Source organism: Myxine glutinosa, chromosome 7 (genome assembly GCF_964187855.1).
Source record: "Myxine glutinosa chromosome 7, kmMyxGlut1.1, whole genome shotgun sequence".
Taxonomy (NCBI): Eukaryota; Metazoa; Chordata; class Myxini; order Myxiniformes; family Myxinidae; genus Myxine; species Myxine glutinosa.
Window position 1 is genome coordinate 107,683,534 of NC_136267.1, and position 24,495 is coordinate 107,708,028.

At 42.9% G+C, this 24,495-nt stretch overlaps 1 protein-coding gene and 1 long non-coding RNA gene across 10 annotated transcripts in view; both read left to right on the top strand.

Annotated features, from left to right (window-relative positions):
- The window catches only part of GPD2 (glycerol-3-phosphate dehydrogenase 2), a 274,919-nt gene that overhangs the window by 51,291 nt on the left and 199,133 nt on the right, over positions 1-24,495 (top strand). The window contains exon 1 of one of the 9 annotated variants that reach the window (XM_068123091.2): positions 15,227-15,343. The exons of the other annotated variants lie outside the window; for them this stretch is intronic. The gene's annotated coding sequence lies outside the window, so the exon portion shown is untranslated. Of the gene's footprint in view, positions 1-15,226; positions 15,344-24,495 lie in introns of those variants that run through there. 9 annotated transcript variants of the gene reach the window in all.
- Positions 13,789-15,257, top strand: LOC144892980 (uncharacterized). Its single transcript, XR_013624129.1, has 2 exons — positions 13,789-14,073; positions 15,146-15,257. It is a non-coding gene; the product is annotated as an uncharacterized LOC144892980 (long non-coding RNA).

A 24,495-nucleotide genomic window follows, 5' to 3' on the forward strand; every position in this document is an offset into this window, starting at 1 on the left:
AGCGCAAAGGGGCATGAGGCTCGGGAGGCTGGAGAGTCAGTAGAAGTAGGACCTATTCTCCTGACTCTACCCAACGCAGAACTAACATAGGAAAAGGACTAAGCTCACAAATACTAAGAAATAACTACACTATCACGAGGCTACATGTTGCTTGTGTGACTAACTATGAGGGGGAAATTTTAACCTTTATTATACTGACTGTACAAAACTCAAAACTGCAACAATATATATATATATATATAATTATATATATATTGTTACGTTTATGGGGGCTATGCAATGGAATACCTTCGGCCAGGTAGGATTGTTTAGGGTAGTGTGTTCCTTATGTCATGTAAGCCACCTTGATGTAAATAAGTCAGCTCTGTGTGTCTGGTAAGGTTGTATATTTGTCTCCATGCAAGGGGTGGTGCTATGCTAATTAGTTGGAGTATACGGGTAATTCCCTGTCTGTAAATTGCCTCTGTGGATTTCCCTTTGTTCCTTATGACATATGCAACACCAGCCAGGCATTCCGCACATACACTAAATAAAGCTACCGGATGCGGACATTCAAACACTACCACTGACGAGTGCACTAGTACAGCCAAATGGAAAAGCTGACACACTTTTATTTCATCGTACATTTATTTGCTTGTTAAATCCACCTTCCAGGAGCCTAAACTTTAATTTAAAAAGTGTCCATACTTGATACTTGGACTATTGCCAAATCCATAATAATAATAAAAGAAAGTGTGTGTGTCAGTCAGTCTGTCTCCTCCATAACTCAAAAACCATGATACCTAGCGGCCCCAAACCTTGCATGTATACATATGAAACTCCAAAAAATTGCATTAATGAAAACTGGGTGTTTGGTTGTGTTTTAAACACTCCTTTTGAAAATGGTTAACGGGGTGCTCATATCAAAAAACCAAAACAAACCTTACTAAAATGGTGGTCCACCATCTTGGTCATCCCTCTCTCATATCGCTGGGTTCTTATGCCACCATTTTGTTTCGGTCTATTCAAATGTGCCTTGGTTTGGAAACACTATTTACTCTCACGGACTAATTTAAAGCATATAATCTAAATCTGCATTCACATTAGTGGATTGGATCCCTTACACTAAATGAGTATTGAAATCTGGGGTGAAATCTGAAAATTTTAAGAAGCTAGCAATTCTTATAACTAAGTGTATATCTTTTAATAGGCTTTCAGCAGGGCTGTTCTTCCTCCTTCTCCATATTGCCAAAGTATTTAACTTAACTTTTTCCACTGTTCCAACAATCATATTGATTGAAGAAAAGATTAAGGAATGTGCCCAAAAGTGCAACTTTATTGAATAAAATGAAAATAATTAACCAGTGGGAATTGAATGCAATGAAAATAATTCACCAGCAGGATTGATGTCAAGGCTTCCGCAGTCATGCCTGTGTACTCCTTTGAGAAAATATCTGGAGTTATGAAGGAGAAACAAATCAAATTAAAGATCGAATTGAAAGAACATGGCCCACCTGTCAACACTGGCACCCACCTGTCAATGGGAAGATAGGTTGGAAGAGCCCTTTGAAGATTGTCCAAAGAAGACGCAGAAGAAAATATGAAACAACTTCCCAAAATATATAACATGTATAATGTCTTGTGTGACATTCTGTGCAGCCATACTATTACCCTCGTATTTGATTTTGCTCCATATTTTTATCATTCAGAATGCTTACAAGGATGAAAATGGACAAACATACAAATGTACCGGGAGGTGACGATGTGAATAGGCAACACCATATCCCCATAAAACAACAGAATGCAGCAACACACTTACCTAAAAATTTACCAAGTGCCCACACAAGACAAACTATCAAACCACCACTTGGCACATTGTATGGAAATTTCATTTCAAGTCAAAGTCGATCCCAGACACAAATGGGATAGCCTCGTGGTTTCCATCCCAGGGCTGGTAAAACGCCGAGAAGCATGCTGGTGGTCTCTAACTACAAGGGCTGGAAAATCTTTACATCTGGAAAAAAAATCCCACTCTCTCAAAATTCTCACCACAAGAGGCTGGTTCCAGGAAACGAATTGCTCTGTTAAGTCCAGAGTTAAAGACAGGCTCCATCCAGCAGATGGTACACAGATATTTATATTACGCTTACAAACCCCTTTGTAAGGACAACTGATTATCGTCAGGAAAAAGATCATTAGAAGGTCTCACAAGATAAGTTTGGTATAATAATTGAGATGTAAATCAGGTACAAAAATAAAATGAAGCACAATTTTAAAAATATAAATATAAAGAGACTATCAGAACAAAATGTAGGCAGGAGAGATAATTTCCCTGTGCTCGCGAAGCAAAAAGCGGGATTAAGCGATCGGTTACGTACATGTGTAAGTATGTCGTGTGTGCGTGTCTGCATTTTAAAAATCCATTTTCTAGGCAAACGTTGGTGTGATTGCCACAAAAATTTTACCATAGTATGTGTGCAGTCATGTAGAATTTTTAGTGGTAATTATGACATCATATGTTAAGTGGTATGGATGCCATCTCGGAAAAAGTTACACCTCTATATCTCTGAAACAGGTCAATGGAAAAAATTGAAACATGGCTCATTCCCAAATACTCCCCATGAGGAATAAAATATGTTGATGATGATGTCATTGGTGTTTTCATTATGACGTCATAACTTGACAAGTACAACGCTTGATTCAATCAGTATGAATTATTTTTTTTCTCTTCAGTATGACCAAAATTCATACAGTATGAATTATGGGAGCGGCAGGCGGGTCATTCCTCTGACGTATATAGATCACAGTAGATCTATGGTCGGGCCTCAAGCACATTGGGGGTGTGTTCAGTTACCAAGTTTATTGTAGAGTACTTGCCAAGTGTTTTAATCATTCCAGCAAGCACTCTTTTAAAAACCATTGATAAAGAACGACTGGCTTGCCAAACGCTAGAAAGCTGCTTGGTAACTGAACACACCCCGGGTTTCCTCCATTTCAGTTTAATCTGAAACAGCAGGACCAATTGTTTAAAAAGGTAATCAAACGTGTTTGTGGTTTATAATATTTTTACTCCTGGTAGGGGTGTCCCACAAAATGGCACAATAAGATGTTAATAAACGTTAACACGGCGTTGTTGAAGGAGGAAAAACCCCTTGGGGAGTTGGGATATTATTAGTATTAATATTGTTTTGTAATAACATGAATATTATGCTATTATATCTTGTGTTGTTGTTACGTTTGTTATAAGAAGCGGCTTTGGAAAAACGCCACGACAAAGCAATGTTGATTTGGACTTGGACCTGAACACTCGACTCCATTGAAGAGGAAAACACTTTGTTGGAGAAAACCCGCTTGAGGTGTGGGAGGGAGAGAAGAGGCAAATTAATTCACAATTCACTTTCTGGCCTTGCCCCCCCCCCAGCTCTCTCTGGGCTCTGTCCCGCAAATATTCCTACAGGTCGCACAAGATCTGCCTGCAACCCTCTTATGGTTAAACTGCCAAAATCAAGACTCTCTGCTCACCTTCACTCCTTCATTCCTCTTTTCTCTCGCCTCTGGAACAAACTCCCTCACTCTCTTCAATCCCACTCCACCCTCCAGGTCTTTAAAACAGCTGTTCACCACCATCTCTTATCTTCCCCCATCCAAAACCTTGATCTTTTCTATCCCCGATAATTTCACCCCAATTCCACTTTTTTAAATACCAACTTCTGTCCTGGAAGTCCTTGGTGTCCTTGTGTTTTATACTTCGCCCACCCCCCACCCCCCTCTTCCCACGCCTCCTCCCCCCAAGCCCTCTCCCTCCCACACATCTCCCTGCTCTTAAATGTTGTGTGCTCTCAAGTGTTTGTGTGCTTCCCATTCTCTTGTCTTCCGCTCCCTCTTTTTATATATTTTGTTTGTCTGGTTGATTTGTTTGTGAAGTAAATGTCAGCTCTTTCACGAGCCTCGATTCAGTATACAAAAAAAACAAAAAAAAACTACAACCTTCCTTGTGTGGCCCCTAGTCCTGTCAAGTTTGGTTGAGATTGGATAAGTAACGATCAAATCTATTGCGGTCAGAAATCGTCAGACAGACACCAAATTGTGTATTTTAGTATGATTGACCCATTTTGCTCTCATTTTGGCTCGCATTCAGCGCTGCCATTCTCCAAATTCACTCATTTTTACCTGCGACACAAGAGCTTCGCGTTGCTGTTGGGAGTCATGTTGGAGTCGATTTTTGAAATGTGCACTCATTCGTCGGACAGCTGCTGGACCACCCTCACGTCTGTTGCTTGACTCAACCCACCATAGTACCGAGACAAAATGATATGGCCGCCATCAACCGAACACATTAGGCCTGTAGGCCTTTGCTGATTATACACTGCTGGGGTTTGTTGCTTCAGGTTTCCATTGGCTTAATTTGGGTCGAGTGCTATTGACTATGAGGGACTTTAGCATGGAATGAAAAGATGTCCGAGTATTTCGGAATTAAAGTGGATCCGTTATTCCAACCATGACCAACCAAACCCGTTCGCCTCACTTCTGGTTGCACCCGGTTCCAGAATACCCTAGACCTAGATCAACCTGAGCTCAAACATATTTACATATTATATAACATGAAAGGCAAAATGATGCCGCTACAAGACCCCCCAAAAATATAATCATATGTCAAACAATAGTAAGGCTAAATCAAGCCTTTCAGAATGCACGGTACATCAGAACACATGGCGAGTTATTTAGTTAATTTTTTTAATCGCACGTTAAATCTGTGTTTTCCAATCGCGCTGTTCATTTTTTAAGAGTGCTTTAAATGCTCCTTTCCCAATCAGCCCGTTACCGGATTTTGTTTCAGGTTGTGACCACAGTGCGGTCATTCTTGTTGTACATAGTTCCTCACTGCATGGAAATTGAATGGGGAAAAATTAATTTGATCTTTTTATATTACCACTGGGGGTGGCAGGAAGGGCATTCAGCCATAAAACATTGCTTCAAAAAAGGGGACCATGGTGCCCGAAAAAGGCCAACCCCCGCTCTGCAGGGAAAAATGGCCTCCAAAGGTGGTTTTATATTACCACTGGGGATTTCCAATGTTTAATGATTCTGTAGGCCATAATCCATGCTCTTGATTGGGGCAAACTCGGCTATTTTCTGACGCCCCTTGCGGTTTGGGAATGTCCACTCTGAAGGAGGGAACGCAATGGTATGATTTTGTGTTCTTCATTGTTTGAGCGAAATAAAAAAAATTGAACATTGGAACATTTTCATCATCAGAGTAAATGTTCGTTGTTCGTTTCCCATAAATCGTACACTTTCAAAAATCCAATCTCACCCCTCCCTCCAAATCTTCCCCATAACCCCTCCCCTCCAAATCTTCCCCATCACCCCTCCCCTCCAAATCTTCCCCATCACCCATCCCTTTCAAATCTCCCCCCTTGCCCCCTCCCTCCTAAACTACCCCCTCACCCCTCCCCGCCAAGACGCCCCCTCGCCCCTCCCCTCCTAGACTCCTGCCTCACCCCTCCCCTCCAAATCTCCCCCATATCCCATCCCTTTCAAATCCCTCCCCTTGTCCCTTCCCTCCCAAACTCCCCCCTCACCCCTCCCCTTCAAATCTCCCCACCCTCATTGCTTCTCAATTTCCCCCCTCTCACTCCCCCTCCTCAAAGCGTCCTCCCCGCTTCTTCCCCCTTCAAACTCTCACCTCCATCTCCCCCAACCTTCTGCCTCGCTCTTCCCCCTCCTCAAATAACACCTCATTGTGGCTCACCCAATCACCATCAAACCTTTTGTCCGCCCCATCCTTCCCTTTCTCCGAGCTATTCTGAAATCTCTGACACACCTTCAACAGCTCTCCCTACCTCTTCCACCTCTTCCACATCTTACCCTACCCCTCCTCCCCCCTGTTCTGTATCTGATGCTCCCCCTTCCTCTTCATTAACGGTATGGACCTCAAACATCCGGGGCCTTCGTTCAAACTTAACTGATCTCTCCATACAGGTTGCTTCTGTCAAACCAGACGTGATCTGCTTAACAGAAACTTTCCTCCTTTATGATGTCTCTGATTCCATAGTATCTCTCCCGGGCTACTCCCTCCTCCGGTATGATAGACCTGAGCCTCGTCCTGGAGGCGGGGTTGCTATCTTTATCAAAAACTCTCTTCCTCACTCGCCCTGCACTGCACTCTCTCCACCTCACCCCCAGGAATACCTCTGGCTACGGCTTCCCCTTCGCTCCCACCTCTTGTTCATATGTGTGTTGTACCGTCCACCAAACAGTGATGACTCCATCTACATCTCGCTGTCTGATGATATGGACCAACTTCTATCTACTCATCCCAACTCTCTCTTCCTCATATGTGGTGATTTCAACTGTCATCATGCCAGTTGGCTGGGTGTGGGTACCTCTCTCACCAGCCATGGCTCCTCAGCAAAGGACTTCTGCGACTCACTGGGACTGACACAATCTGTCAATTTCCCGACCCGGATCTCAGTCAACGGAACATCTTCTCTTCTGGACTTGGTTATGACTAACTTCCCTGAAAATGTCTGCTGCTCTTCTTCTGCTCCGATCGGATCATCTGATCATGTCCTTGTTAAAGTGCACATCTCTCTGACCATCCTCAGGGAGCCTGCTCAGCGTCGACGAGTCTGGCATTTCACTCAGGCCAACTGGCACGGTCTTCAAGCAGCCATCAATCATCTGGACTGGTCTCCCATCTCTACCACCTCTGACATCAACTCATCCTGGGAATTCTTCCAAAGTAAATTGCTCTCTCTCATGCACAGATTTATCCCATCTCGTCTTCAGTTGTCATACCCTTCCTCCCGTCCATGGTACACGGAATCTTGTGGTGAGGCTGTTGCCCAGAAACAACTTGCCTTCGTCTCCTGGAAAGCAAATCCAACGGAAGGAAATCTCATTTCCTTTCACAAAGCCCGAAACAAGTGTGTGTCCACCCTCAGGAGAGCCAGGAAACAATATCTCTCCGTTCTCAAGACCGAACTCTCTTATCTGTCTCCCTCTTCCAAATCCTGGTGGCGTCTGGTCAAATCCGTTTCTGGTGTTTGTTCCCCCTCCATCCCCTCCCTTATCTCAAACGGCTACACAGCTGACTCCGCACGTGAAAAAGCTGAATGCCTCAACTCTGTGTTTGCCTCTAAATCTTGTGTCCCAAACCCATCCCTCTCTGTACCCACCATACCCAGTCGTACCCTGCTGCTCCTGGACTCCGTGTCCTTTCCTCCTGACAAGGTGGAAAAGTTTCTGTCAACCCTCGACTCTGATTCTGCAACTGGACCCGACGGCATCAGCCCACGGGTCCTAAAATCCTGCTCTGCTGCTCTATCTCACCCTCTCTCTGTTCTCTTCACCCTCTCTTTTGCTCAAGGTCAACTGCCATCTGCTTGGAAATCAGCCAACATCACCGCTTTGCACAAAAAAGGTGCAAAAACAGATCCTAGCAACTACAGACCAATCAGCCTTCTCCCAATTATCAGCAAAGTCATGGAATCCATCATTGCTTCGGATATGAAATCTTTCCTCTTCTCCAATGGCTTGATCTCTGATCATCAATTTGGTTTCAGACCAGGTCACTCTACTCTGGACATGCTGCTTCTGCTGTCTCAACAATGGATGGAGGTCCTCAATGCCAAACAGGAAATTAGAGCTGTCTCCCTCGACATATCACGTGCCTTCGACACGGTCTGGCACCCCGCTCTGCTCACCAAACTCTCCTCCTTTGGTATCCATGGAAATCTCCACGCATGGCTGGCGGACTTCCTCTCTGGTCGTCGTCAACGTGTGGCCCTGAATGGGTTTCTCTCATCTCCTCTTCCTGTTCAGGCTGGAGTTCCCCAAGGCAGTGTTCTGGGCCCCGTGCTTTTTCTGGTCTTCATCAATGATCTCTCTGACTCTCTCGAAAATCCTCTCTATCTCTTTGCTGATGACTCCACTCTCTGCCGCTCCATTCCTCTTCCCTCAGATCGGCAGTCTGCTGCCTCCTCACTCTCTGAAGACCTGGACAAAATCACAGACTGGTCAAACAAGTGGAACATGTCTTTCAATCCTGACAAATCTCACACTCTTACTATGTCTCTCCGAAAAGATCGACTGGACAACCCTCCCATCTACTTTCTCAACAATCCTCTCCAAGAAGTTCTGTCGCTCAAGATTTTGGGTCTCACTATCTGCCATGATCTTTCTTGGGAAAACCACATTTCCAAGCTGGCCTCCAAAGCCAGTCGCCGACTGGGCATCCTCCGTCGTGCGAAGTCCTTCCTCGGCACACCTGAGCTCCTCACCACATACAAGGCTTTCATCCGCAGCTCAATGGAATACTGTTCTCCCCTATGGGCCGGTGCTCCTGCCTCACACCTAGCTCGGCTTCACGCTGTTGAAACCAAAGCTTTCAGAATTATTGGAATCTCCCGCGATGAAGCTATCTCTGAGGGCCTTTCACTCACTCACCGCAGGCAGGTAGGTGGTCTTTCTGTCTTCTACCGACTCCTCTCCGGCCTTGCACCCCCAGCTCTCTCTGTGCTCTGTCCCCCAAATATTCCTACAGGTCGCACAAGATCTGCCAGCAACCCTCTGATGGTTAAACTGCCGAAATCTCGGCTCTCTGCTCACCTTCACTCTTTCATTCCTCTTTTCTCCCGCCTCTGGAACAAACTCCCTCACTCCCTTCAATCCCACTCCTCCCTCCAGGTCTTTAAAACAGCTGTTCACCACCATCTCTTATCTTCCCCCATCCAAAACCTTGATCTTTTCTACCCCCGCTAATTCACCCCAGATCCACCTTGTTTGAAATTCCAACTTCTTTCCTGGAAGTCCTGGCAGTGTCCATATGTTTTATACCTCTCCCACCGCCCCCTTCCCATGCCCCCCCCCCCAAAGCCCTCGCCCTCTCTCAGATCTCTCGATGTCTCCATGTCTCTCGGTCCCTGCTCTCAAATGTTGTGTTTGTGTCCTTCCCCCTCTCTCCCCATCTTGTCTACCGCTCCCGATGTTATATGTTTTATGTGTCGGTTTGTCTTTCTGTGTGATTAATGTTCGCTCTTTCACGAGCCTCGATCTTGTATACAAAAAAAAAATAAAATAAAAAATAAAATAAATAAAAGGAATAATTTTTGCATAAGAGCAAAGATAGGAACATTTCCTATATCTGTTGTTACAATAGAGGTGCCAGGTCCTAAACCAACAAACTCTCATCAAGCTTCCACTGCAGGGACACCTTGACCAGGTTATTGTGCTTCTTCTTCATCGAACAATTGGTTTGAGGTACATGCTGGTTTACTAGCTTACTTTCTAATGAATTCTGTAATTCATTAGAAAGTAAACTAGTCAGCTAGTTTGTTTTCTATTGAATTTTGTAGACACAAAATAAAAATTATCCTGACCAGCCTGTATGTCAAGACATACATGCTCTACACTCTCTCGTTCTTCTTTGTTTTCCACATGCCTTATCTAGAGTATTTACCATAAAAAACTAGAATCAGTTGTGCCTTGTTATTTAAAGGGAACGTTCATATTTCCATGAATTACAAAATTAAATTACAAGGTGTTTCAAAATATGTGGACCATTTGAACATTTTATTGCAGAAAAATTACAAAAGGTAGCAAGTTCAGTGATACATTGATGGAAAGCATACACCATGCCATTTTCAAATCACTCATTATACTGCTTGTAATTGACATTTCCAGTGTGCTCTCTGCCTCTGTTCAAACAAGCTTTGATCCTGACTCTGAAATTCTCCACAACTCGTCTGCAAGTGGCTGGAGTGGTAGCCTTATGGTAGTCCTCCCCTCCTGCTTCAGGACCACCACGGTTAGAGGTTTGTTGGTGTAAACTTGACCTCTGGCAGCACCCCAAAATAAAAAATCCAATATATTCAAATTCGGGCTGTGGGGCGCCCACTCACGCGCTGTGCCCAGGCTGATGACACGATTTCCAAACAGCTGGTGGAGCAAGTCGATGGTTTCATCTGCAGAGTGTGGTGGTACACAGTGCTGCATGAACCATGCAAGTCTTGAGTTGGTTTGAGGATGGTAGTTGAGCGAGATAAACATGAAATCAGCACAAAACCTAGCAGTACTGCTCACTGTTGATTGACACTGTCTTACCATTGGCATCCTAGAACCAATACAGTCGCAGCATACCCCATCTGACATTCATTGCACAGAAGCAAGTGGACTTGGGGCCCATGAGAGACATCTCAGACACTTCCTCAGGAGGCCTATCACCCCAGAAGATATTGTTGTGATTGTTGAAAGCCCCATTCAAATGCAAGTATGCTTTCATCACAGAACCACAAGGAGTTTATTTAATTTGGGTGCCTTTCCATTCGGTCATTGAACCAATCACACATTGTCACCCATCTTGCCATGTCATTCAGATTTAGCATATGCCTTACAAATATGATATATACAGATATGATGCAGGTGTAGAGCTTGGGTTAAGAAGTGAGAATGCGCCACACAGATGAGGCTGAGATCGTCAGTTTTCGGGAACGCTGATGGTGGGATTTCTCAGGACTTTTGATAGCAGAATCTCTCATGAGATCATTGTTCTCTTGATCCTTGGTAACACTTCGTGGGTGGCCACTGTTGCCTTTATTTTGATTTTTCACGTTTCCATGTGCTTGAAAGTGCTCTGCAAACAACTGAATGCTCCTATAGGAAGGTCCATTACAGGTGTGAACATTGTAATATTGACAGTATTGTCGACGCACCTGCACGTAGGATTTTGTCTCAAACCACAAAGTTACGATTTTCACCTTTTGTTCCACTGTGAACACCATAGTTGTTGTAGGGTCCTACTGACTATTTGTAGGAAATTGCATACCACCACCACTAATATATATATATATATATATATATATATATATATATATATATATATATATATATATATATATCTATCTATAATTCCATTAATCTCTGTGTGTATGTGTGTTTGTATGTGTGTTTGTATGTGTGTATGTGTGTATGTTTGTCTGTGACCGCTGTTTCTCGACAACTACCGGTCCGATATACTTGAAACTTGCCAGGTATATTGCTGGGGACCCGAGGATGTGCCTTTTCAAGGTTTGAAATTAATCGGACAAGTAGTTACCGAGCTATGGCGATTTCTTTACCAAACACTGCAAGCCGTTCGCTTTGGACCAAACCATTGCATGTAAATAGAGGGGGGGGTTCTGTGGTCGTTGCGAATGGACCAAACCATTCATGTAAATAGAGGGGGGGGGGGGGTTCTGTGGTCGTTACTGCCACGTGGTTTCAAAGTTTTTTTTTGTTGTTGTTGTTTGCACGCATGTTTTTTTGCACCCACGTACGGGCACGCCCTAGGATGTTTACACACACACACCCCTACACAAATTTTTTTTTTTTTTTTTTTTTTTGGCAAGGAACGGGCACCCACGTACGGGCACGTCCTAGCTTATATATAGTACGGGCATGCCCTAGTATCTATAATTCCAGTAATCTCTGTGTGTATGTTTGTTTGTACGTTTGTATGTTTGTATGTTTGTATGTTTGTATGTCTGTGACCGCTGTTTCTCGACAACTACCGGTCCGATATACTTGAAACTTGCCAGGTATATTGCTGGGGACCCGAGGATGTGCCTTTTCAAGGTTTTAAATTAATCGCAGAAGTAGTTACCGAGCTATGTCCAAAAAACGATTCAACCAATCAGAGAGCAGCGAGCTATCACGTGTGCCGAACGTGGCGAACAGACTCTGCCTCGGATGGCACATTTGAGAGCGTATTCATTTATTTCCCGTCGGCAAACTATGTTGGCGCTATGTTGGCGTTAAACGATGTTTTAAAACTAATTAAAACTAATTTGCGATTCTTTCGCTTTCCTGCGATATGCGACCTTCTGGAGCTCCTGTGAGAGCGTGCGCCATTACGGATAGTACGGGTACGGGCATGCCATATGTTGGCGTTAAACTATGTTTTAAAACTAATTAAAACCATTTCATGTAAATAGAGGGGGGGTGATTGTCACTGTACTCGCAAGCCGTTCGCCGTTCGCTTTGGCGTTGCGAATGGACCAAAACATTTCATGGACCAAACCATTTCATGTAAAGCGTTCGCCGTTCGCTTTGGCGTTGCGAATGGACCAAAACATTTCATGGACCAAACCATTTCATGTAAATAGAGGGGTGGGGATATAATTTTAGATATATATATAGTACGGGCATGCCCTAGTATATATAATCGGGAGAGTAATCAGACGTGGACGTAGCTTCAGGACTTCGATCTTTAATTTTTGACAAGCTTTCGACCAACAAAGGTCTTCTTCTGAGTCGGCCCCGAGTTCAACTTGGAGGAACGACAGACGTGGTTTTTACTCTAAGGCAGTTGCAGGAGAAGTACATGGAGAAGAGGAAGAAGTTGTTTCTTGGGTTTGTTGATCTGGAGAAAGCATTCGATAGGGTTCCACGCGAAGTAGTGACATGGGCATTGAGGAAGTTAGGAGTGGAGGAATGCTTGATCAGAGTAGTGATGGCAATGTACAAAAGAGCACGCACAGCTGTAAGGATGAAGGACGGGAACAGTGGTGAGTTTGAGGTGAAGGTGGGAGTGCATCAGGGGTCGGTACTAAGTCCACTACTATTTGTAGCTGTGATGGAGGTGCGGGCTCGGAACGTAAAGGAGGGTTTGCCGTGGGAGTTGTTGTATGCAGATTATCTGGTGTTGATTGCAGAAAGTATGGATGGACTGAAGGAGAAGATGAACAAGTGGAAGGAATGTATGGAGACAAAAGGTCTGAAGGTGAATATCGGAAAGACGAAGGTGATGGCAAGTGTTAAAGCATGTGGTGAGGTGGAAAGAACTGGGAAGTGGCCATGTGCTGTGTGCAGGAAGGGTGTCGTAGTGAACTCCATTCAATGTACAATGTGCGCTGAGTGGGTTCATCAAAAATAAAAATGTAGTGGTTTGAGAGGGTCATTAACCAGTGTGGCAGCTACATTCAAGTGTAAGGTGTGCACAGAGGGAGCTGCAGATGGAGGAAATGTTGAGTTGGATCTTGGAGACGGCGTGAAGCTGGAAGGTGTGAAAACATTTTGCTACCTAGGAGACATGCTGAATGGAGAAGGTGGATCAGACTCAGCAACAGTTGCCAGAGTGAGATGTGCATGGAAGAAGTTTCGCGAACCGAGTGGCGTGCTGACGAGGAGGGGAGTGTCGTTGAAGCTGAAGGGAAAGGTGTATGCTGCATGTGTGAGAAGTGTTATGATTTATGGGAGCGAGACATGGGTAATGAACGTAGAGCAGCAACGAAGGCTGGAAAGGTTGGAAATATGAATGGTTCGGTGGATGTGTGGAGTATCGTTGAGAGAGAGGGAGAGGAAGACAAATGATGAATTGTGAAAGATGATGGGAATAGAGCCTGTGATGGATGCTGTGAAGAGAAACAGGTTGAGATGGTTTGGTCATGTGTTGAGGAAGGAGAAAGTGACTGGTTGAGAAGAGTGATGGAAATGAATGTAGAAGGAAGTAGAGGATGGGGAAGACCGAGAAAGACTTGGCTAAAGGTGGTGGAAGAAGAAATGCGGGCAAGGAGGTTAACAAGGGGGGATGCTGAAAATAGGGCAAAATGGAGAAGATTGTCATGGGGACCGCAAGGCTAACCCCTGCTCTCGCAGGGAAAATGGCCTTAAAATGCCTGTTGTTGTTGTTGTTGTTGTATCTCGGGATGAATTCGTGGAGAAAAAAAAATGATGACGTTATCGGTCATGTGGTTTGGCCGCCATATTTGCTTTCGCACAAAAGTATTAAAAAGTTCTAAAAACATATTCTCTGCTGAACCTCTGGTGAGGTTCAGCAATCTTTGATTGCTCTTTCTTGTTCTATTTGTCGTGCTTGGTTTTTTTTGGTTCATAATATGAATTGAAGGCGTCATGGTTATGACGTCCATCTGCTCTGTCGAGGATGTTGGTCGTTCAAACCCAATCCCGGCGTGTCATTCTTTAATTCCATTTTCATTTGCAGAACGTGGCTGCTGGTTTGCATCATTGCTGGGAGGGTGTGGTTGTGCCCCCTATTGGTTGGAACAGGAATTTGTAATTTTGGGCCGAGTCATGCTAAATACTTTAAATAAGGTAGGTGCCATCCTTGCGTGGTGCTGTGTATTTAAAAAAGGATAGTGCATGTACAGGCAAAGAGAACCATAGGTTGGCAACTATTACAGTCCTAATAGGTCTAATGGCTTTCTCCTGCATTCACGTTCCATGTAATGGAACTTCTACTAATATAGTATTTTTTCGAGAGCTTCATTGTGTACAGCATGGTTCATGCCTTGTTTCCTTATTCACCTTTTTTTGTCCATTCTGATTGAATGTATTTTTCATTCTTGGAAACACACATTTTATTGCATTTAGAATTCACGAGGTTTTACTCTCGGTTAAAACTCCCATGATAAATGAGTTAGAAGAGGTAAGTGAAGGATGAATTTAGCAGAGGAGGTGGGGTGCATATGCTTACAGGTTGCCACAGAGGTGATTCAAATTGCACAGGTCATGGAGGGTTCCACATACAAACCTATTTCGTCACTGTATTTCTGTGCTCTTTGGTGATCTGTGTCTGACTTGCTCTTGGTCGTCATGTGGATCACTCGCTGACAGCTGCATGCAAAAGCTCTTGGAGTGTCTGGTGTTTCTTTGTGGAGTCCTGCAACAGCTGTTAGCGTGTTTCCATAGCTGCAGCTTTAGAAGGAAAGATGCTTTTTTTAGGAAGCTTGCATGCTAGGAGGCACAGAGCCAGCACTGGTTTGCTTTCTGCTCTGATTGCATTCCGTAGAGGAAGACAGAGTCTGACCCCACTGGTAGTGTATACACTGCTGTGCTTCACTAATAGGATCTCACTTTAAAGTATAATTTTTGCTTCTTCAAGAAACGACATTTTGTATTTTAGCACTGAAACGTCTTTTTTTGGAGCCTCAATAACTTTTATTGAAATGTTGAAATTTAGTTGAATTTGACTTCATAAGCCAATATTTCTTGTTGCGCATTTATGATTATTTTCAGCGTTTCCTCCTACTTTTTAACGGCCCCAATTAATCTACCTTCTTTTGAGACCAGCCACAACAAGAGTTTGATTGGTTTATGTCTTTCAAAAGTCGCCGAGCCAAGCTTGATGCTCAACTTTAACCTGTTACCGTTGGAATTTGGCCAGGGTGCCGGTGAGAACTCGCCTGCTCTCCGAGATGGCCCTGTGCGATGGTTAACGTCCAACAACTATCGATCGCAGACCGGACACGGATCTTAACTTCCATCGCAGTGACGGCGCGCACTTTGTGATGCAATGCCCAGCGAACCAATGCGACAATTTAGAGTCTGCACGAGACTCAAACTCAACTTCGACAGCTCAAAGGTTAGTGCACTGTCTTTGCACTACGCCATCAGACCTCAAGGTTACTTTCGCCAATGAATGGTACATTGCCATTCTCATGAAAAAATAAATAAATAAAACATTTTGCTAAATAATATTGGGCTGTGAGTTTATGTGTTTTGACTCGATGATATTATTGGTTGTCTTCTTGTTTGATTATTATATGCTGCACGAGCATAGAGCTTATTAAAGCTGAAGTCATGACATGTAATCATGCCTCATTTACAATCACTCAAATCAAATTTGCAGTGCCTATTACTGACTGTGATGATATGTATCATGAAGCTTAATGTACTTGTCTATAATATTTGGCTTTCACAAAGCAAAGTAAAAGCATCACGATAACATTCCTGTCTAGTTTCGAACATTTTGCCTCTGTCTTCAATTCTGGATCAGTTGCATCAACTTTTGTAAAAAAAAAAATAAATAAAAAAAAAATCAGGAATTATTAAGTCGCATGTCCCAGCTTTTATTTCGTATAACTTTGTACAAGTCAATCTGACCTTTTGTAGAATTTTCACAAGTAATTCACCTGAACATATGCCTGGTAATGGAACATGCAATTCGACAAGGCATGTTGGCAACCGGAAAAACTCCGATTCGAGCGCCTGCCCATAACTGCAATCGCTTATCGAGATGTAAATTAATTTTACACACTTTATTTGTCTTATCATTGGTGAAGGTATCCGAGTTCGGCACTGGGAGCACATTAGCAAACCAAGCTTCGAGTCTTTTTGCAAATCATGGGTACCGTAGGTTTTCTTCCTTTTTGTGCCTGCCCCGAAGAGGTCACCGGAGGCATTACGTTTTCGGGTCGTCCATCCGGCTGTCTGTCCGTCCGTGATATATTTTCCTTTCTGCAATAATTTGAGAACAGCTGAAGGGATTTAAATATTAAATTATATATCGTATGTACTATGATGTAAAGATGAAGTGATTCGATTTTGGGGTCAAAAGGCCAAAGTTCAGAGGTCATGTTAGGTAAAAATCCTGTTACCACGTTAACTTGTGAACCAGCAATGGGGTTATGACCAAAGTTGGTGCAAGTATGTAAAATGATGCGCAGATTAATGTATTTGATTTCAAGGTCAATAGGTCAAAGGTCAGAGTCTGTAATAGGTTTTTGGTACTATATTAACTTAAGAACGGCTGTAGGGGACAAATCCAAACTTGGTACAAGTATGCATGATGATGTAAAGATAAACTATTTTATAGATATTTTATAAAGATAAACTATAGATAAACTATTATAAACTACCCTATAATTATAGGGTCAAGAGGTCCAAGGTGTGATGTCCCGTTAGGTAAAAGTTTTACTGCTTAAATAACTTGTGTTTAATAATTTCAATTTTTTATATTTTGTTTAATAATTTAAAACGTTGAAATAATTTGTGAACCAGTGATGGGATTTTGATCAAACTTGGCATAAGTACATATTATGATGCAAAGACAAACTGATTAGATTTTGGCATCAAAGGTCAATGGTCAGAGGTCGTGTCAGGTAAACATGTGATACTTGAGAACAGCTGAAGGGATTTAAATCAAACTTAGTACAAGTTTGTATGATGATGTAATAATGTGGGCGGAGGCATATCGGTCATGACGAGTACCGTTCTAGTTCATGTCTTGTTGAACCAATACTGTGATTGTTGATTAATTTTGATTCCGAGAAATGATGCTTTGTTCTCACCTCAGTGAGCTTAAATTGCAATTTTGAGAGGCTAAAACATTTCTCTTGCTCATTCTATCAATGAGCAAATCGGCACTTCAAGTGTGATGTGCGGTATTGCCCCTCACACCCTCACAGCCCAATTTTGGCCTTTATTTGACTAATAACCCCATTCATAATGGTCACTAGCATTGTTTATTATTCACCTGAGGGAAAGTTGGAGGAAATTGGATGTATATTTACACATGGGCAGTGTATAGGCTAAGAATCACAGGTCCGCACACCTACCGGTGGCTTTAAGCATAACCTGGACTTCAAATGAGGGCCTATAAACTAGGTGTTATGCATTAATTATAGATGGTTGTGCAGTGATGTAAGTGGCAGATGTCTGTTTATGGCAAAAACATAAGCTCATTTGCCTCTTGTGTTGTATGTGATGGCACTCCTTGGGATTTTTTTTTTTTTTTTTACACACTTTCTCAGGCTCCATGGCGTGTGTACTATATTTTACTAAACCTTTCGCAAATATTGTCAAGGCTTGAGCTGGCTGTTTTGTTGAGTTGGTACACGACTGCTCACTCTTACCAATGCACACGTGGCAAGTGTAGGGATCTGAGGGCTTACACTCCTCAAGCTCAGTTGCAGGCTTTGAATGATTGGATTTGTAGCTTTCATGAGCTATTTTGGGTTCACAGTTTGAAATGCTTACTTTAGGATTAACAAGTTAGTTGAACTTGTTAGATTAACAAGTTAGAGTTAGTGGACTGTAAGAGCTAACTAACGATGCACAAATAGTAAACCGTCACTTCACTCAGTAGGCCGGCTGGCACAAGCTTACATTCATCACTATTGAAGACGATATCTCTCTTTTAGCTAAATATTGGTAATTGAAAACTAAAAGATGAATGCATTGTTTTGAATAAGGCTTGGTGGTAGATTTTGCGATCTGTGAACATCTTCACCTCAGGTGAACCCCCCCCCCCCCTAATTTTTTCTGGTTAAACATGGCCACACCGATGTGTAAAAATTTATTTGTTATTTAAATGCTTGTGATTAGGTTTTGATCTCACATTAGATAAACACTCTTTGGCAATTGGCAATTAACTTTGAACAGGTGATAATCGCACAATTAGCGATTCTACATGTGATTAGTGATTCGACACGGTCTAACTCTTAAACGTCTATCATAAATTTGGCCCAATAGGTTACGCTATTGTGGTTTATGTACTGCAGTAAGGATTGCCGGTAAGTGGTAACTACAGTGATTACAGTTCTAACAAGAAAAAGAGCAATCAGAGATTGCAAACGCTCGCCAGGATGTATTTTCAGTGGTTTTTAAGGCTTTTGTGTTAAAACAAATATGGCGGCCGAACCACGTGATCGATGACATCAGCATTCTTTTTTTTCTCCACTAATTTAATTACTAGATTATGCTCAAGAAATTTCATCTTGATCGATGACGTTTTGTACTTGTCAAATTATGACATCATAATGGAGGAACCTATGACATCATCATTCACAGATGTTATTCCACATGGAGAGTTCTTTACAATGAGCCATGTCTCAATTTTTTCTATCCAGTGTTTTGGAGATATGGAGGTGCAAAGGTTTTCGAAGATGGCGGCCGAACCACGTGACATATGACGTCATAGTTATTATTAAAAAAATATACAGGTGGAGTTGCACCTATGGTGAAATTTTCCTGTCAATTGGACCAACGGTTGCACAGAAAATCATATTTATTCTGTGCAGACAAACAGACAAACAAACAGACAAACGGACTCGAATGCAATACCCTCTCCTCTGGCGAGGGTAATTAGAACGGCACTCAGTAGAGAGCATACCTCCACCTGGTTGGCCATATCACTGAATGGTGAAGAATCACTTTAAAATTCTACTAGCTGGATCCGGATCCGGATCTTCACCAAAATTGAATCGATTCTTCCTTGACACACAAACTGTCCAACAAGTTTCGTCCAAATCCATCCATATCTTTTTCAGATATCTTACTACATATCGTTTTTGGCCCTATCTCCCAATGGTGAAGAATAACTTAATTAAATTAAATAATTATCATATCCGAATCCATATTCAGATCTTCACCAAATTCGAATTGAATCGTCCTTGTCAGACACCCAACCGGTCCACCACGTTTCGTCCGAATCCATCAACAACTTTTTGAGATATCCTACTATGTATCGTGTTTGGCCCTATCTCCCAATGGTGAAGAATCACTTAAAAATATATAGTAGCTGGATCCGAATCCGAATCTTCACCAAAATCGAATCATTTCGTCGGTGTTGAAGGAGCTGGGGCTCCCACGTCGATCGGAAGAATGGACGCGACAAAAAGCTAGAATTCATCCGAGTTGCTTTAATGAAATCAAACACTCAGGCACTCTGAAAACCCGTTTATCGGGCAGCAATATATATCGATTAACCCAGGGGGTTTGCCCAGGCCCGGCGCCAGGGGGCGTGGCCCAGCGTCCTGGCTGCGGCCTGGCAAGTTGAGGGCGAGCCTGCCCGGGCATGCCCGGGCATGCCCGGGCGTCCCGACCGAGGCCTGGCAAGTTGAGCGCGGGCCTGCCCGGGCGTCCTGGACGAGCCCGGCATGGTGATCGCTCCGCGTCCTTGATAGGTGCAAGGCGATTGTGAAAACCCAGCGGCAGCCGCTACAGTGTCACATATACTACATCTCTGCCAACTTTCGTCCGAATCCATCCACAATTTTTTGAGATATTTTGTTCACATATGGACAGATGGACAGACAGACAGATGGACAGACAGATGGACAGACAGATGGGCAGGCAGATGGACAGATAGACAGGCGGACAGACAGACAGACAGACAGACAGACAGACGGACAGAAAGGGGTGAAAACATTACCTCCATCCACCTTTGGTGGCGGAGGTAATTACAGCAGTCTGCAGAGATTTACTCCTTAATACTGGAGTTATAAATATAGTTGGTTACAGTTCTGTTGTATTAGTCTGTAGAGAATAAATATAGTAAAGGGACATATAAGAATTGCATGGTCTATAATTGGTAGTTTACATGGGCGATGAATGTGGATACATTAGGAGTGCTTGAATTAGCTCAAGAAAAGGCAGAAAAGATTAGGAATGGGGCAGTTTGCCAACGTGCATTGAGAATCTGAAAATAGATGCATTGACGAAGTATGACAATATCAAATTTGTCCGGAGTTACAGACGCTCAAAGTAATCATTTCATCGGTTACTGAATCTAGTGGAAGATAGCCTGGAGCAATCTACAATAAGGAGCAATGCACTGAATCCCCTCCAATAAGGCCGTGATGCTGTGATTCTATGCAACTGCATTATTTCAATTGGATGTTGGAGATATAGAGATATGTGCGGGGTTTCTCAGGCTAATCGGCTGTTTATCTCCCTTTATAAATTGCTGTTTAGATGTGTGGCTAGCTATGTACATACAACAATATTTTTGTCAGTGTTTAAGGTTAAGGTGTGTGTTAGCAAGACGCTTGCTAAAGGCCTTTCCTAAATTTGGCCCTATGTGTTTATCCCACATAACCTGTTGTGACATTGCATCCACATCAGCAATTTATTTTCCCACTCATCTCCAATGGCAGATGTCAGTTTACAAAAAAAATCAGATTGCATGTTTATGTTGATTGTTAACCTTGATGTTATCAAACGGGATGTATAGCCGGCTGTGCCGTCTACAAGCACATTATTGAAAGCTAAAGATCCCTAATCATCCAGAAAAGAGCAGGAAATTGTGTGCTGATCAGTCATTCAGGTTCTGATATTATTCTATTGAGATAGGAGCTGGGTTTTTTTGGGGGTTTTTTTAGTATACATAGTCAAGATTTGTGGAAGAGCTAGAATTAGTACACTGAACAGATAAGGACACGACAGGCCAAACGCAGCAGTTTAGAGTGGGGGAAACACAAACAGCAGAGTTGAAGGCCAAGATAGAGGCAGAATTGGACAAACAATGGGTGTCGTACACCATCTACCCCCTTCTGGGGAAACTCCAAAAGTCTAGAATCACTGCTCACCTCCACCCATTTGTTCCTCTTCACCTGTGGATCCAACTTCCAAACTCTCCAACTTCATTCCTCCCTTTTTGTCAACAAAACCGCTGTTCACCATCATCTCAGATCATCGCCCATCCAAAACCATGATATTATCTACCCCTATGAAACCACCAACCGCCGAATTTCCAATTTTATCTTCCTAATAGTTTGCTCAAATGTATCCATCTTATCCACCCCTTCATCTTCTCCTACCCCTCATTCTTACTCTAATCCCTTGTTTGCCCATCTCCGTCGATCTTGTCGGTCCTGCTGTTGGCATTTTCCCCTCTTTCTTTTATTCATTTTGTTCTGTTGTATCCTGATCCTTTCTGTGTTCTAACTCTGCCACGACCTCTGATTTTGTATGCCAAAGTGCTACAAACAGCTAGCTGTATTTGCACCTTAAAAACTCTAAACCGAGTGTACTGTATTTTAAATTACACAATTAAAGCACACTGAAACTTTTGTCATTGTTTCTTTTTCACAAGAGCTCTCTGTTTACCTGAGGAGTGAAAGACTTGTTTATTTTTTTGTACTTGTTTGTGTGGTTTCGGTTCACATGGATGCTCACTCGCCAACCTGCTCTTTGCAGTGTATGGCGAGTGGAACAAACACCCATGAACATGAATTGAGGGAGGCCTTCATTCTGCATGGGACTGAAATAGGCTGGTTTATGGTTTCAAAAGCTTTTTACAAGGTTCAAATAACATATGCTACTTAATTCCACCTCTTAAGCATAAAATCTGATTAAGTATTCTTAAACAGGGGCTTTTGAAAATGTGAAGTGTTTTGGGGAGGCCACGGGTTAACATCACCAGACAGTCATCTCTTTCCTTCCATTTTCCCAGCCTTTCTGTTGCAGCTCTTTCCCCATTTAGCGTCATGGAAAAAAGTGACTGTCATATCCACACGCCTTCCGCACCGACGCAATGGAAAGGCACAGCGAACCCCCGCAAATATGCACGTTCAACTGGTGCAGCACGTCTGCTTCTCATTGTGCCTGAATTACAATATTGGCCGCTACACAAGCTTTGGCTTCACAAAACCCCTCCCCATTACCCCTGAAGTTGATGAAGGGGTTACCACTGTCGGAACCTTTGGCCTTATTTGGAGTATGACCACTTGGTGGCTCTCCCTTTTAGAATGCACTTTGAGAGGAATAGTATTGCTGGAGTCTGAACACAATTAGTTTTAGACTTTGAAGATGCAAAATTGGCTTTCATTTCTGATGCTACCTCAGCTGTCTTCATGTCGATGCTGTGTTCTTCTCTGGGTTTTTTTCTTGTGCCAGAAATGTTTCTCTTGATATCGTATTCTGTTGCAACATGTGCGTTGAATTTACTTGTTTGAATGTTATATTCTGTGGAATTTGGCAATTGCATTTCAACTTTCAGTACCTCTGCGTTTCAGCCATCCTGTCTAATCTTGCCCGATAGTGGGCCATCTACGCATTGCGTTGGTGTGTAGGAAAGCGGGAGGGGTAGGGTTAAAGTGAGGAAAAACAGACAAGAAAAGGAAGAGAGGCAGAGGGAAGGGAGGAGGGTAATGAATATATGCGGACAAGGGAGGAGGCGCGGTGGTTAAGAGAATATTGTCGGGATAGTTGGGGAATGTAAGGGTGTATGGGAAATGTGGAAGAGAAGCGGCGCAGTAAAAAAAAAAAAGCATATCAATTCTGTATACCTAATATGTAGATGGATCATTTGGGCAAGGCTTTTGGGTTTGACTTGTCACATCTGCACTCCAAACCAGCTCAGGGATGCTGCATTTGATTTCAGTTTTCCATCTCTGAGGCATATTGTTCTTGTTCACTGTTGAGATAATTTAGCAGTTTGTGTTGCTTTAAGTGCACCAATACATTGGCAAAGAGAGACATCGGTGTTAAAGGTGAACAATGGATTTTATCAGCTAAAAGATGAGAAGAGTAGGCAATGTTTACTGCCGTGGGAAACGAGGTGCGACCGATGTTTTAACCTTTAGTCTGTAATGTAGGGCTAACCCAGAAAGCATCAGCCATGTTTCGCTTGTCATGGTGACAAAGATGCTCTTATCAATATATAGTTAACTAGCAGGGACTGCACTTCCCAGGGGGGGTAGGGCAGGGTGAGGTGGGAGGTGGGTTTTTCCCGGCGGTGGTTTCGGGACGTGTTGGACATTGAAAAGCTATGGAGTTATTGGCATCATGCATGTGGGCCTGTGACACAACTGCCTGACCCCTCAACCCAAGATGCACTTTATAGCTTCCTTTGGTGGCCTCAAAACGGATGTCAAGGCAAACGTGCAGAAGCTTAAAACGTTGCAATGAGTCTGAAGTACCGACACCCAGAATTTGGGGCCTCTCGGTGCTGTGGTTCGGCCGTGAAAGAATAACGTACAAATGCACAAACAAACACTTGAAAATTGAAAACAGTTGCTTTGTATGCTTATCTTGTCTTCGCTTTTTCATAAAGCAATGCACATTTATAGGAATGTAATATCGTCACAGGGCATAGCAAGACATACAAGTTGATGGCACTCACTAAAAAACCCAAACAAAACACACAATGCAGTCGTATTCATCCTTATTTGAAATGGGGATAAAGCAAAGATATTAATTTTCTTGCTTCTGCCCATGTTGTAGAATTTTACTCTGAGGTTGTAGATCGGGAAGGATTCTGGTGACCACATGTTCAACCTTCAAAGAGCATTTTTGCCAGCGTACTGGCACACAAGGCCTACTCTTAGAAAGGAAATCATGCTATCCTCTAATGTTCATAATCAAGTGCAAACACAGGACAATTAGCTTGATATATCCTCAAGGGAAAGCATCCTCTGAATTCTCCATTTCTCGATATTCAACATTAGGACAAATGCCTTTTAACCGGAATTCTTCCTCATGAGGTTTGAATTTGGAGAATGACATATCAAGGGTGAGCGTGCCATTGAATTGAATGCCCTTCTGTGTCCCTGTAATATTACATTCCTGCAAATTTGCATTGCCTCATGAAAAAGCGAAAACGAAGATAAGTGTACAAATGAACTAAAACAAAAACCAAAAAAAACATGCCCATAATTAATAACACTGCCTTATGCCTTATTGTAGGCAATGTGTTGTTAATTTTATCCATGTAGCTTTGACTTATTGGTTTGAATGCGCCTGATTCCATCACTCCTCTGAAGCGAAGCAGAATGGAGCCTGGTTAATAATTGGATGGTGTTGAGGCCGGTTAATATTTGGGCAGGCATCGTGTTGTCGGTTGAGGAACAGCAGGATATCCCAAGTTAGTAGAGTGCTCACCTCTGAACTGTTTGGTAATGGATTTGTTACTACACTACATGACCAAAAGTATGTGTAAACCGAACATCGAACATCTCGTTCCAAAATCATGGGCATTAATATGGAGTTGCCCCTCCCCCCAAACCCTTT